This window comes from Orycteropus afer, unplaced genomic scaffold, assembly GCF_000298275.1.
Source record: "Orycteropus afer afer isolate SDZICR_OR568_19922 unplaced genomic scaffold, OryAfe1.0 scaffold00144, whole genome shotgun sequence".
Lineage (NCBI taxonomy): Eukaryota > Metazoa > Chordata > Mammalia > Tubulidentata > Orycteropodidae > Orycteropus > Orycteropus afer.
The window spans coordinates 3726735-3738657 of NW_006921731.1; the positions used below are offsets into that span (position 1 = coordinate 3726735).

General features: G+C 44.2%; 1 pseudogene; it reads right to left on the minus strand.

Moving 5' to 3' along the window:
- Nucleotides 1-9757: 9757 nt before the first annotated feature.
- On the minus strand, nt 9758-11023 carry LOC103201225 (annotated as a pseudogene).
- Between the last annotated feature and the right edge of the window lie 900 nt (nt 11024-11923).

An 11923-nucleotide genomic window follows, 5' to 3' on the forward strand; every position in this document is an offset into this window, starting at 1 on the left:
TGTTCCCTGTATGCTCTGCTATATTCGTGGATATATTTGCAGCATATGTAAACACACATGTAAACACACATGTAGATATAGCCTCTGTCAAGTCTATATATACTCATGAGTGTAGCCCATTTGTCTTCTCACCCCTGTTCAGCTCTTGTCTTTAAGTATCCACCGATAGACTATTGTTATTACTGTTATTGCAGGACTGGGTATTGTTTTGCTTCTCTACTGCTGCTCTAACAGACATGCCACAAATGGGTGGCTTTAACAAACAGGGATTTATTCTCTTACAGTTTAGGAGGCTAGATGTTTGAGTTCAAAGCACCAGCTCTAGGGGCTGAGTGAAGGCTCCTCAAACTTGGGCTTCTACTTTGCCTCTTTGTCCGAGCCCACTGGAGCTGGAGGCATTTCTTAACTCAGGCAATTGCTGGCTGCTGAGGCTGAGAAACCCAGGGTCAACAAGTAAAATGGCACAGTCCCAAGATTAGCAAGCAACATGGCAGGCCACTAGTTTAAGTCCAGAAACAGTCCCAAGATCAGCAGACAACATGGCAGACCACTGATGACTTGGCCAAATGCAGAATTCAGATGTGCCAAGAAGCTCAGAGACCTTTCTCAAAGCTTCTTCTTATATGTTGAAAGCAGACCACATCCCTAAGGCAGCTACTCAGCTGCTCATCACAGATTCCACCATGGAATCTCATCATGGGGAATCACTACATTTAGCAGCCCAGCCACTCAAAACCAGGCCCAGCCAAGATGACACATACCCTTAACTACCACTGTAGTTACTGTAATAGTATTGACCTTTGTTGACTTTAATTCTTATGCTCCTTCCAGTGTCTTCCATTGCATTGATCATTTTGTGCTGACCTTCCCCTTATTGCATATTGCCTTTCTCTTTACCCAAGTGTGGTAGTTAAGTTTGTGTGTCAACTTGGCTAGGCTTGGTTGAGTGGCTGGGCAGCTGGATGTAGTTATTCCACATGATGAGACTGGTAATCAACTCCATGGTGGAATCTACTGTGAGCAGCTGAGTAGCTGCTTTACGGATGTGCTCTGCTTATTGTATATAAGGAGAAGCCTTGGGAATGGTCTCTCACTTATGGCATTCTTGAACCCTGCATGTAGCCGAGTTGTTCAGCACCCTACCATGCTCTGCTGATCTTGGGACTTTGAATGGACTTGAATTAATGGCCTGCCGTGTGGTTTGGTAACATCGGGACTATGCCTTTTTGTTTGTCAACCTTGGGTTTGTCAGCCTCAGCAGCCGGTAGCTATCTGAGTGAAGAAAAGCCTCTAGCTTCAGTGGGCCAGGAGCAGGAGGCAGGGCTGAAGCCCAAGGTTGAGGGGCTTTTACCCAGCCCCTAGAGCCTGGCACTTTGAACTCAGACTTAAAGCCTACAAACTGTAAGAAAATAAACTCCTGTTTGTTCAGGCCATCCCATTGATGGTATATTCTTGTCAGAGCAGTACTGGGCAACCAGAACACCAAGCTAATATGTATCTACCCTCTAGTTAGTGACTTACCCTCTCTTCCTCTCCTACCCTTGGTAACATTCAAAGGATATTTCTTTCTTCATATAAACCTTTTGATTCAGTATATCTGTGGTAGAAATATAAATTCTCCACAGGAAGTCCAACCAGAATGAACGGGTTTGAAGGCTTGGTTCACAGGTTCAGGGGCTAGGATTTCAGCGTATCTTTTTGTGGAGCATAATTCAATCCATAACATCACTATGCTATTTAATTTCAATATGCTGTGTATCTGGCATAAAACTTGCAGTGCAACGGATCATTTTTATGAGGTCTTTCTTACCATGATGTTGTAACTCCCATCAAATGATTGAGTGAGACTAGGCAAATAAGATGTATGGAAACTGAATGAAGGGATTGATGAGTTTTGCCATCCTGGTAAGATTAAAATAAGCCATCCCAGGGATGGAAAGGGGGGACCTTACTACCAGGGAAGACTCACCATCACCAAGAAGAAGAGACAGGAGCAGAATGTGTTCTTTGGACCTGGGTCCCTGCACTGAGAATCTCCTAGACACAGGAGATGGAGAGGAAGAGAGTTATAACACTGGTGAAAAGAGGAAGCAGCAGAACCAGGAGACCGGTGTGAAATGGCACATTAGGCTTCCCAGCCCATGGAGTAAGGCAGCTACACCTTACCCACTTACCAGTTAGTGAGTGTGCTAACCCATGGAGAGCTGAGAGCCTTCAGGTAAGAGGCTTCCTGGTGGAATTTGGTCCCTCCGGGCATTTATTGGTGGAGCTAAAGAGCTTTGTAACTCAGAGCTGTGGTCCTGAGCCACAGGTGTTTTGTTATGGCTGAGAAAATTTCACACTTTGCTCCCTGTATGCTCTACTATATTCGTGGATATATTTGCAGCATATGTAAACACACATGTAAACACACATGTAGATATAGCCTCTGTCAAGTCTATATATACTCATGAGTGTAGCCCATTCATCTTCCCATCCCTGTTCAGCTTGTGTCTTTAAGTATCCACTGATAGACTATTGTTATTACTGTTATTGCAGGACTGGGTATTGTTTTGCTTCTCTACTGCTGCTCTAACAGACATACCACAAGTGGGTGGCTTTAACAAACAGGGATTTATTCTCTTACAGTTTAGGAGGCTACGCTGAGCAGGGCAGAGGCTGATTTGAGGGGCAGAGAGACTGAGGGCCAGAGATAAGACTGTCTGCAGTCATGGCTGAGAAGAGGCTGTCTGGATCAAAGAACTGTATCCTGAGTTGTTCCTGATCCTGTATCTGTCACTTCCCTTATAAACCTTGTAACTGTGAGTATTATCTGTGAGTTTTATGTGGCCATTGCAATAATGTCTCAAACCCATCAGAGAAGTAGAGCATGACCTGCGAGGGACAGCTCATCTCAGAATTGGTAAAAAAAGGTTGGAGAGAGAAGAAATGTCTCCCCTCCACCTCATAGGAACCAGCCTTGGGCTGTTGGTCTTGATTCTCCTCTAGCTTGTGAAGTTAGGGACAGTCAGATGCCCTTGGCATGCCACTTTTACAAGTTTGTAAAGAAAAAGTTTTATTTTGCTGACATCTATATATGTGACATATTACAGACATTGCAATATATGTGTGTACTCGTGGGAAGGAATTAATTTTATTGGCGGAATAGAATGCCATTTTCACGGACCTTTATTTTATCTCCATTTATTAGATCAGTCAAACAGTGGTCTAGTTGGTTGGTTTCTGGCATCAAAAAGGTGAGGGAAGGAGGAAGTAGCAGGGATGGAGGAGAAGGGTAGTTGCTAGGCCTCTTGTCTTAAAGAGGTGCTCAGGGGAAACTGGTTTTGGAATTGGGGCCTGAAGACAAAACCAGATAGGGTGAAGAAAACTTGAGAACTGAGAGAGGAGGGATGGACCTAGGAAATGGGAGGAAGTGTGGAAGGAAAACCAGTGGCTTCATATGTTCTCCTGGTCAGGTTGAGAGGAGTAGGATGGATTTGTGTACTGAGGTTGGAGTAAGGCAATCAGTTTTTCCTTTGATGAAGATAGATTAATTGGGGAGTCCACCTGTCTGTCAGTTCATCATACTGTGATGGCTTGTATGTTGTAATGATACTGGAAGCTAGGCCACTGGCATTTCAAATGCCAATAAAGTCATCCATAGTGGGCAGGTTTCAGTGGAGCTTCCAGTCTAAGGCAGGTTAAGAAGAAAGGCTTGGTGATCAACTTCTGAAAATTAGTCAATGAAAACCCCATGGATCTCGATAGAATATTGCCCAATGTAGTGCTGGAAGAGGAGCTCCCTATTTAAAATATGCAGTAGCTGCAACAATGGACTTGAGCATGCCAACAATTGTGAAGATGGTGCAGAACCAGGCAACGTTCATTCTATCGGGCATGGGATCACCATGAATCAGCCCACTCAACAGCAACTAACAACAATAATAACAACTGGGAGGTAATTGAGCCAAGAGGACTTTCCAACCTTCTGACCATATTTTCCGAAGAATTAACTATACAGGTCCCTTCTGAGTCCAAAAGTGGCTCTGTAAGAAATTAAATCATGGGGAAATAATAAGAACTAGGAATAAATTGTTGTTTTGAATTTGGCTTGTTGGAGAACTGTGTCAGACACCCAGCAGGGGATCACTATGTATTTGTTGAATGAATGAAAGGAGATATTATCACACTGACTCATATCTGGGAAATGAATAAGAGCAGGAATGCTTAACTGGAAAATTCTGTGCGTGAAGGATGATGGAACAAATTTGTGCCTATTATACATGTTCATAGGAGCTAGACAGACTCTGGGACCTTGGCAACTGTGGGCTTGCCTCCTGCAGGGTGGAAGAGAGAAAGAATTGTAAGTATGGGGCTGCTCCAATCAAGTTGAACGTTTGTTCTACCACAAGGGTCCTGCTGACAGAAAATCAAGTCAACCTTTGCTTGACTGTAGCTCTCCAGATGGTGTTAGGGGTGGCTATTGTTACACACATGACGCATGTGATGACTCATCAGTACTAAGAGCTGAGTCAGGGAATACTAACTAGCAGGTTTCAGCTGCATGCTGAGGACTTTTGAATTGATGTATAAGGACATTAAAAAAAAAGAAAAAGAAAAAGCCCAACCCCATTGCTATATTGTTGATTGCAATGCATGGTAACTCCATATGTTAGAGATTATAACTGCTCCGTAGGGTTTTCTTGGCTGTAATCTTTATAGAAGCAGATGGCCAGGCCTTTCTTCCGTGGCACTGCTGGGTGGATTAAAAGCATCAGCCTTTAGGTTTGTAGCCAAGCACAAACCATTTGCATAACCCAAGGACCTTCTTACATGTATATTAAATGTGGAAAATTTTAGCATTTGTGTTTTGGAAGAGATGAGATATAAAGAGGTATAAATTGGGCTATATAAATTCAGATTTATACATTCCTGGTTCTGCTACATATATGGTGTGACTTTGGGTGAGTTATGTAATCTCTTCATTTCTGTTTCCATCTGTAAAATGGGGGTAATTATATTTCTTAACTCATAGGATTAAGTGAGTTAATATGAGTTAATGTATGTAAAGCACTTATGACAGTGCCTGGCACATGATGAACACTCTATACATTATTCATTGTTTTTGTTAATCAATGGTAGTACTTTTTTCAAACTAAGGGGAAGACATTTTTGTTGTTGTTGTTATGTGCTGTTGAGTTGTCTTTGACTCAAAACAACTGTATGTACAACAGAATGAAACACTGCCCAGTCCTGTGCCAGCCTCATGATCCCTACTATACGTGAGCCCATTGCTGCAGCCACCAGGTCAATCCATCCTGTTGAGGGCCTTCATCTCTTTTGTTGACCCTCCATTTTACCAAGCACAACATCCTTCTCCAGGGAATGGTCCCTTCTGACAACGTGACCAAAGTAGGTGAGATGAAGTCTGGCCATTCTCCCTTCCAAGGAGTATTTTGGCTGCATTTCTTCCAGGACAGATCCATTAGTTCTTTTAGCAGTCCATAGTACTTTCAGCATTCTTCGCCAACACCACAACTCGAAAGCATCAACTCTTCTTCAGTCTTCCTTTTTCATTGTCCAGTTCTCACATTGCATAAGAGGTGACTGAAAATACCATGGCTTGGGTTAGGTGCATCTTAGTCTTCAAGGAGGTATCTTTGCTCTTCAGTGCTTGAAAGAGGTCTTTTGCAACAGATTTGCCTAACACAATACTTCTTTTGATGTCTTGACTGCTGCTTCCATTGGCGTTGATTGAAGAACCAAGTAATGTGAAGTCTTTGACAACTTCAATCTTTTCTCCATCTATTGTGATGCTGCTTATTGGTCCAGTTGTGAGGACTTTAGTTTTCTTTATATTGAGGTGAAATCCATACTGCAGACTATAGTCTTTAATATTCATCACTAAGTACTCCAAGACATTTGTTAGTAGTATGTTTATTGAATAAGTAGACTGCTAGGATTGGATACCAGCATTATGCTAGGCAACGGTATATCCAGCCTCATTGAACCTCCAGTCCTGGAGAAGGATATCATACTAGGTAAAGCAGAGGGTCAGCTAAAAAGTGGAAGACCCTCAACAAGTGGCTGTGATGATGGACGAAAAGTATTGACAATGATTGTGAGGATGGTGCAGACCAGGCAGTGTTTTGTTCTGATGTACAGAGGGTCACTATGAGTCAAAAACAACTCGAAAGCACCTAACAACAACATGATGCTGGAAGCTATACCAGTGGTTTTCAAATGCCAGCAAGGCACGGTGGGCATGTTTCAATAAACCTTCTAATCTAAGATAGACTAGGAAGAGGGGCCTGGTGATCAACTTTTGAAAATTAACCAATGACAGCCCTATTGATTACAAAGAATAGTGTCCAACATAGGGCTGGAAGATGAGTCCCTTGGGGTGGAAGGCACCAAAAACACAGTGGCTGTAACAATGGACTTCAACATACTAACAATTGTGAAGATGGTGCAAGATCAGGCACATGAGAGTCACCATGAGTCAGAACTGATGCTGTGGTGACCCAAAACACCAACAAACAATTTAAAAAAAACCCTACAGATACCAGGTGTTGATAGATGGTAATATTTTTTTAGCACAAGTGAGATTCCCTTTCAGAAGTCCTAGAATTTTGCGGATGGAGGCCAGGGTGCTGCCATCCAGCAAAAGCCAGTCAATGTCAGAGAAACATAGAAGGTGGTATTGTTCCCATTTTACAGATCAAGAAATAAAGGTCCTAAAAACTTCAGTGATCTTCTCAAGGTCAATTACATAGAAAGAAGAGTCTGCTTCATTTAGTTCAAGCCTCACACTCTCCATCTCTGAAGTTGGCAGCACATTTATTCAGCAGGACTGCAGATGCTGATTAATAAATGGACCCAAGCAGGGTAGAGGGGTAAGGCAGATGTTGATGCAGTATTAAAATGTAATAAAATGTTACAATCTAAATTGTTATTGTTATAATCAGTAAGGCTCACTGGGCTTGAACAGGGGAGAAACTGGAAGTTGGGACCAGGAGGATCTCAGTTGAGAGCATAAGCTCTTGTGGGTTTGCACCATCACCCTTCCTTCCTATATGGGGAGGGTTCATATCTCAGAGAGACATGAGTTCTGTGTTAGTCAGCAGTCTTTCAATTGCAAATGACAGAAAATCAAACTCAAACTGGCTTAAGAAATAAAAGGAGAGAGGGCATGTTACTGGTAACTAGAGTCCAGTCATAGATCCAGTCATAGTAAGCTTCAGGCACTGTTGGATCCAGGAGTTCAGGAGATGTCATTAGAACTTTGTCTCTCAGACTGGCTCTTTCTCCAGCTCTCTCTCACTCACTGTCTCAAAGAGGCAGGAAAAATTATTCATTTACTAACCCTAAATGAAAAAGTATTTTGTCCTCCCTCTTCATCTACCAAGACCCTGGCACAAAGATCTCAAGGAAAACTGATTGCCTTGTACTAGATTTTGGGCACACACACCTCTATGGCAGAAAGAGGAGGAGCAGGATTTCAGCTTCCTTTTAAGTGCATGGGAGTCCTTGTGTGGTGCAAATGGTTAATGTGCTCAGCACTAATTGAAAATTTAGAGGTTAGAGTCTATCTAAAAGTGCCTCAGAAGAAAAGTTTGGCAATCTACTTCTGAAAAATCAGCCATTGAAAACCTTACAGAGCACAGTTCTACTCTGACACACATGGGATTGCTGTGAACTGGGGTTGACTCCATAGCAACTGATGGTTTTGTAATCACATAGAATAGATTTCCCACACGAAATGGGAGTTTTATTATTACAAGAAGGGAAGTAACAGAAAAACCCTATAGGCTCATTTCATGTCAGGGATGATACTGGGTATCTGAGCTGGTGGGTGACCAGGGTGGCCAGAGTCTCCAGGTGATGGACATTCTCAGGGTCAAGCAATACTCGTTCTCAGGTTCTCATCCTGTTTGGAGGAAGAACTCAGCCAGTGATGGGGGTGGGACTGGGGCCAGACTTAGTGCTAGTGGGGCAGGGTGGGGTGAGGTGAGTTGGGTCTGAAGGAAACCTATGAGGATTCATTAAAGATGAAAGGAGGTTCATCATACTCCATGGGAAGGCCCATTGGGGACTCAGCAGGCCACAAAGGTTGATGGATTAGCTTGGCAGGACTTCCTAAGCACTCAGTAGAAATGGAAATGATTCTTACTGAAACTGAAAAGCAAAAATTAACAATCAGCTTCAAAATATACCCTGTGGGGAGCACACTGTCATCTTTAAAGCAGCTAAGCTGAAAGTCAACCATGGAAGCACTCAGCCAGGCACATTCATCTCATACCTGTGACATGATCTCATTTAATGCTTACACAGCTACATGAGGCACGGACTACAGTCTACCCATTTTATGGAAACTGAGGTTCAGAGAGGTTAAAGTTCTTCCAAAGGCATACAGCTAATGGTGACCGAGCTGGTTTCTTGGTACTTTCACATTTTCTTTTGTGGAGAGCTGGGAGTTTCAAAACTGTGCTTGGGGTGACCTGAGAGGGCAGCAGTTTGTGGGTTTCTGGCCCTTCACCCCTGCTTCTCACCCATTTCCTTGCCCCTACATCAACCAGAACAGATTTCCTTTGTGCTACATTAGACACTGAGTGTTCTTTTCAGATAATGTTTAAAGAAACAGATCTATCTTCAAAAATTTTAAAGACCAAGGCAGTCAACCACACTATCTTTGGGAAGTGAGGCCTGGAGACTCATAGATCCCTGCTGGAGAGTTTGATAGACATAGTGAATTGATAGATATGTGACAGTAAGAAAACTCCCTCTGCAGCAGACACTGTGGGTGCCCTGCCCACATCCCCACACCTTTATCATATCAGGCCATGCTGACACTCTGACTCTCCATTGCTGACCTGCATTTTCCTGTCATCATCCTTACCTGGCTGCTTTCCCTGAAAGTGAAGCCTGTTTTCTTCTCTGCATGTTAGGTAGGGAATACTGTGGAATTAGTGACTCCTCCCCTCCAGAAGCAGCTCAAATAACTACCAGGAGTTGGTGTATAAATTCTCCAGCTCCCTTGGGAGCTGGGGGAGAGATTACTGTGAGAAGTGTGTTCTACCCTGGCTCCTAGAGGTTTCCCACAGGATTGCATTCTAGTTGCCAACGTGTATCAGAGGAGAACTGTGCTCCATAGGGTTTTCAATGGTTGATCTTTTGGAAGTAAATCACTAGGCCTTTCTTCTCAGGTGCCTCTGGGTAGACAGAAACCTCCAACCTTTTGTTTACCAGCCAAGCATGTTAACTGTTGTACCACCCAGTGACACAGACCCTTTATCAACACCTTCCTTTTCTATATCACTTCCCTCTCAGTCTTTCCTCTCAAATAATCTGCTTACACTGGGATCCTTATCTCAGAGTCTCCTTTTGGGGAATCCAAATGAAACTAAACTCTTATCCACTGGGTCTCTGGTCATCTTTAATTGCCCAGTGAGAACCTTTTATCCCTTTTTTGTGTCAGCAGGCATGCAGGAACCTCCCCTAACTGACTATTTGGAAACCTAGATTATTTCTTTCTGGGAGGCTCAACAGCCTGGCACACAGCATCACAGTTACCCATCTAGATCAGTACTTCTCAACCAAAGGCAATTTTGCCTCCCGGAAGGCCATTTGGTCATGTCTGGGGACATTTTTAAGGATAAAGCTCTTTTATTGCAAAGTATACACTGAAACATTACAGGGGAAGCCTTCATGTAATGTGTAACTTGCCAGCACTCTGGGCTTGTCTTTTACTAGAGTATTTGAACATTAAGCTGGAGCATTAAGTGCCTCTGGGGTCCAGAATTTTGCCTATGAAGAGAAGGGCCCCTGTGACTGTGTCCCTGTCCCTCAGTACAAAGATGAAAGGTTGGTTAATATGATAGTCCAGGAGAAAGAAGGTAGCCTGGAGCCAAGGCTGGGAGTGATTCCTGTTCTGTCTTCATTCCACTCAAAGCCAGCCTTGTGTTCCACTTGAGTAAGTTTGATGGACTTGCCTGTGATCTTGCTAAAGCCTGGCAAATCAAACAAAGAGTAGAGCATCATCTCCTGCAGGGACTTGGTGACTTTGTCTTCATAACTCAGCTTCAGTAGGGATGGTCAGAACTGCTTGGGCAGTCTTCAGTTTAGTCTACATCATGAATGAACTCAGAGGTAAGGCTCTCTTATATCATGGTTAAGTTCTTTGTTGTTTGGGAGGCAGGAAGAAGATGGTACTCATGCTTCCAGTCAAGGATAGCTGGGCAATCTTGCAGTTGAGGTCAGAATCCAAGCCATTTCGTAAAATGGCCTTAGAGTCTGATACTACTGGGACTCTCATGGCCTTTTCCTCATCCAAATGGGGATTTGTGAGAAAAGTCTGGAATCAAACTTTGTTACCCACTGCCCCTTGAAGTAAGCCTCACAAAGAACGAGAATGCTGATTCCACTGGGCATTTCCATTGTGGACCTAGCCATCTTTCATCTGGGTCTACACCCTGTTATTAATTTCCTGGATATCCAAGCAAGGTTTGCCAGTCAGGATTCTGGGCCTGATCCCATATAATTTTTCCAGTGGTGCAACAAAACTTGATTTTGTCCCAAGCTTCCTTTCAAAGATGATCCGGGAAGCACACTTGAGGTTTTTCTGGAGGGCGGTGATGGTGGCAAGGAGTTCCTTGTAGGTGCCATGGAAGTCTGGGTTGCTTATCAGGTCATAGGAGAGAGCCCAATGGATAGTGGACTCCATTCACTGTTTTGCCCCCAGTGTCAGGGCAGAGTGCTGTGGCCACCCTGAGTGGAGATAGGAGCACATTGGTAGCAGGGTTCATACTGGATCTCACATCACAAGGTTAAGGTCATAGCCAAAGTTGGAGATGGCCACTTCCAGCTTGTTAATGGGAACCTTGAAAGAGGGATTCTTCTTCTCCATGGGCATCCCCCATGGTGTTGGGGACTAGTGAGCCCTGGTGGAAGACAAGAAGTCCTCTTCCAGGCTCCTGGCAGTGTTGTGGGAGCTGCTGTGCCCAAAGAGGGCTTCAGTGCAGAGGAGCAGAATGAGAGCCTGCATCCTGGTCCCTCAGCCTGAGTGCTGAACTCGTGGTGGATGGGCATGGGCCATTTTTGATCATCATGGGGGTAGCTGCTGGCATTTTGTGGGTAGAGGTGAGGGATGCTACTGAACATCTTACAACATACAAAACAGTACCCCCACCTCCAACACAAGGTCAATATCCAGCCCAAAAGTCAACTGTTCCAAGTTGAGAAATGTGTTTCAGACAGTGGAAACCAGTGCTGCCTGAGCTGGGGACCAGTGACCATGGCAGGATTCTTTGGAGGGAAGGCAAGTGGGCATCCCATTCCCAGGACAGACCCTGCAGAGCAGACACAGCCCCAGAGAATCCCTTGAGGACTCACAGCAAGGCAGCTGGGGCAGGGAAGACCCACTTCTCGTTGAGAACTTGCCAGCATCTTCAAGAAGCTAATGCATCAACAGGAAGAAGGAAGCATCAGAACCAGGGAAGCCTTGGCTGTCTGATTGCACAATAGTGAATGAGTAGCAAACTTAGGAAATTATGAGTTATGAAAAGGAAACAGTGTGTACTTGTTCCTAGTGAAAAAAGAAAAATGGCTGTCAGAGTCTCTTTGGAGGCACCTTAGCCACTATCACCTGCTGCCAGCCAACTCTCCTACCCAGCCAACTCCACCATCTGCATTTTTATGAGTTTGGAGTTCAGATGGCTGGAAAGGTAAATCCGGACAAGAGGCTGGGAGTGAAGAGATGTAGTCAGAGCCCACAGAGCTGGAGGAGGAATGGTGGAGCGAAGTTGGTTTCCTGCATGGGCTGCACTAAGCTGGGAGCACCAGGTGTTTGCTGTATTTTCTCTCTTCAAGAACGCTTTGAGTGTTGTTACGGATTGAGTGTGTCTCCCAAATCTACACGCTGAAGTCCTCACCTGTGAATGCCTGG